The sequence below is a fragment of the Pristiophorus japonicus genome, chromosome 19 (genome assembly GCF_044704955.1).
Source record: "Pristiophorus japonicus isolate sPriJap1 chromosome 19, sPriJap1.hap1, whole genome shotgun sequence".
NCBI lineage: Eukaryota > Metazoa > Chordata > Chondrichthyes > Pristiophoridae > Pristiophorus > Pristiophorus japonicus.
This window is the reverse complement of record NC_091995.1, coordinates 72,046,470-72,050,311: the sequence shown is the minus strand read 5'-3', so window position 1 is coordinate 72,050,311 and position 3,842 is coordinate 72,046,470.

Below are 3,842 nucleotides of genomic sequence, written 5' to 3'. Positions count from 1 at the left end.
TGAGATTGTCTGAACCTAGTTCCCAGTCTTCAGTTTAGCAAAAGCAAAATATAGCGGATGCTGGAAATCTTAAAATAAAAACAGAAAATGCTGGAAATACTCAGCGGGTCAGGTAGCTTCTGTGGAGAGAGAAACAGAGTTAACATTTCAGGTCGATGACCCTTCGTCACAACTGGAAAAGGCTGGATATGTAACAAGTTTTAAGCAAATGCAGAGGCAGGGAAAGGCGGAGAGAACAAAAGGGAAGGTCTGCGAGAGGGTGGAAGTCAGGAGAGATTGAATGATAAAAAGGATGATGGTGCAAGGCAAACAGGGGTGGTAATGGGACAAGGGCAGAAACAAAACATATGTCCAGAGGAGGCCCGGCCCAGAAATTGGCTCAGTCCCGGCCTGCAAGACCATCAGCAGGCCGGGGCCATTGGAAGGAGCAGCGTGCGACGGCAGAACACTGCAGGGAGCAGCGCATGTTGCTGCAGGAGGGCGACGGCTGACTGCGGTGAGGGCAGGTACAGCAGGAGCGGCGAGGTCGGGGCGAAGGAGTGGCGAGAGTTCGTAGAGGGATGTGATTGGGGCCCAGGGGCAGCACGGCCCAGCCCACACTGTGATATGTGCGCGCACACTAGGTCCGTGTAGCAGAGCTGGTCTCCAGTCATCCTGGTTAACCCTTGCCACTGGACCAAGACCTAGCTCTGTCGAGCCCGTGTGGTGGCTGGTGTGCAATGGCCACCACACGTTAAAAAAAATCTACGTACAGGCATCTTCCACCCTTCAGGATGTAGTTCGGGACCTGGAATATCATTGAAACACCGTGAACTCATCAGTTTTCGGAGTGGAAGCAAGTCATCCTCGTTTCGAGGAACTGCCTACGATGATGAAATGGGAATAGCAGAATCAGTACCTGCTGTGCAAAAAAATGGAGACAGAGGTTATGGTCTGAAATTGTTGAACTCAATGTGGAAGGCTGTAAAACGCCTAATCGAAAGATGAGGTGCTGTTCCTCAAGCTTGGTTGGAACAGTGCAGGAGACCGAGGACGGAGAGGTCAGAGTGGAAGCGGAGCGGGGAATTAAAAGTGACAGGTGACTGGAAGCTCGGGGTCATGCTTACCGACGGAACGGAGGTGTTCTGCAAATCTGCGTTTGGTCTCTCCAATGTAGAGGAGACCGCATCGTGAGCGGCGAATACAGTATACTAAACTGAAAGAAGTTCAGGTGGAGCGTCCGAAATCCAGAGTTCCGAAATTTGGAATGTTCCGGAATCCGGACACCGGGGCCGATCCGAGGCGGGATCGTCCGGAAAATGTTCCGAAATCCCAGCTCCGCCGCCGGACTACCCCACTGCCCGGCCCCCCTTTTGCTCGGCAGTAATTATTGCAGGCAGAGACACGAGTATAATTACAGAGAGAGTGGACATATATATATATATTTATATACAGGGTATGTCCAGGACTGAATGCTGTCTGAAAAGGTTCAGTGATTTTACTGTTATCCACACCTCCCCCATACCCCAGGCGTTTCCGGATTCGGGACGTTGGAAAGACGTTCCAAAATCTGGAACGGCCTCGGTCCCGAGGTTTCCGGATTTCAGCACTCTACCTGTGCAAGTAAATCACTGTTTGACCTGGAAGTGTTTGGGGCCCTGGACCGTGGGAAGGGAGGAGGTAAACGGGCGGGTATTGCATCTCTTGCGCTTGTACGGGAAGGTGCCGTGGGAAGGGGAGTGGGTGTTGGGGGTGATTGAGCAGTGGCTCAGGGTTTAGTGGAAGGAACGGTCCCTTCGGAACGCTGACAGTGGAGGGGAGAGGAAGATGTGTTTGGTGGTGGGGTCATGCTTGAGGATGAGCCATTGAGTGTGGGGGAAGGTGGGGTGGGAGGTGAGGACAAGGGGAACCCCTGAGTGGTTCTGGGAAGGAGGGGTGTGAGGAGAGGTGCAGGAAATGGAACGGACTCAATCAAGAGCACTGTCAACCACAGAAATAGGAAGACACATCGGAAGCACTGGTATGGAAGGTGGCATTGTCAGGACAGAATCGATGGAGACGGAGAAACTAGGAGAATGGAATTGAGTCCTTACAGGAAGCGGGGTGGGAGGATGTGTCGTCAGGGTAGCTGTGGGAGTTAGTTTAGTAATCTCAGTTACGTGTGGAGACTGGAGAAGCTGGGATCGTTCTCCTTAGAGCAGAGAAGGTTATGGGGAGATTTAATAGTGGTATTTAAAATCATGAATGTTTTTAACAGAGTAAATAGGATAATCCGCTTCCAGTGGCAGGAGGATTGCTAACCAGAGGACATAGATTTAAGATAATTGGCAGAAGAACCAGAGGGGGCGATGAGAAGTTTTTTTACGCAGCGAGTTATGATCTGGAACGTGCTGCCTGTAAGGGCAGTGGAAGCAGATACAATAGTAACTTTCAAAAAGGATAAATTGGAGGTGAAAAATTTGCAGAGCTGTGGGGAAAGAACAGGGGAGTGGGACTAATTGGACAGCTCTTTCAAAGAGCACAGGCATGAGGGGCCGAATGGCCTCCTTCTGCGCTGTATGGTTCTGCGATCCTTTGAATGAATGTATGACCTCACTCAAATTAAGTTGTTTCTGCAGGCTAGCACCTATTTTACTAACCTACATGTTTTCCTGAAGTCTCTTACATCACCGTTTGCCAAACCTCCGGTGATTCATATCCTGCTCTCAAACATTATTTGCCACTTGCCACAGGTTGTCCCCATGTTTACCAAGATCATCCCCTGCAGGAACCTAATGGCATTACAGTGGCTTGCGAAATACACATTAACATAGGAATAGGAGTCAGCCATTCAGCCCCTTGAACCTGTTCGCCCATTCACAAGATCACGGCAGATCCATACTCCATTTATCGTTGCTCCATATCCCTCAATACCCTTATCCAACAAAAATCAAGGTCTTGAAAGCTCCAATTATCCCACAGTCTTTTGCGGGAATAGAGTTCCAGATTTAAATACTTCAAAAGGAAACATTTTCCGGGCTATGGGGGAGTGGGGCTAATTGGATCTTTCAAAGAGCCAGCACAGGCACGAATGGCCTCTTTCTGTGCTGTATCAGTCTATGATTTCAAAATATACATAAATTTACAGAACCGGTCAGCTGGAAAAATTAGAGACTCAACGCTGGGGAGCAGCAGGTTTAACCTCCACCAGAGGTCCTGCACAGGTCTAACCACTCATTCATTCATCTCAGACCCTGGCGCTGTGGAGCGGAGGCGAGGGGCAGGGGATCCTCATCAGCCTGCCGGCTCATCTCTCCTGGAGTCTGATGGAGGGAAGCATGGGGCAAGGCCTGGGGGGAGATGGGTCACACTCCCAGCTACATGAGGGGTTTGCCTATCAGGTAGGAACATAAGAAATAGGAGCAGGAGTCGGCCATTTGGCCCCTTGAGCCTGCTCCGCCATTCAATAAGACCATGGCTGATCCGATCTTGGCCTCAGCTCCACTTCCCTGCCCGCTCCCCATTACCCTCGCCTCCCTTATCGTTCAAAATTCTGTCCATCTCCACTTTGAATATACTCAATAACCCAGGAACTCTGTCCAGAAATAAGGGCAGGCACAAGAAAGTCTTGCACTTCCGATGAACCTTTCATGACCTCTGGACATCCCAAAGCACTTTAAAGCCGCTGAAGGGCTTTTGAAGTGTTGCTATTGTGGTAATGTGAGGCAAAGGCGGGTATATGGAGTTAGGTAGCAGATCAGCCATGATCTCATTGAATGGCAGAACGGGCTCGAGGGGCAGAATGGCCTCCTCCTGTTCCTATGTAATGTAGGAAATGTAGCAGCCAATTTGTGCACAGCAAGCTCCCACAAACGACAACGCGA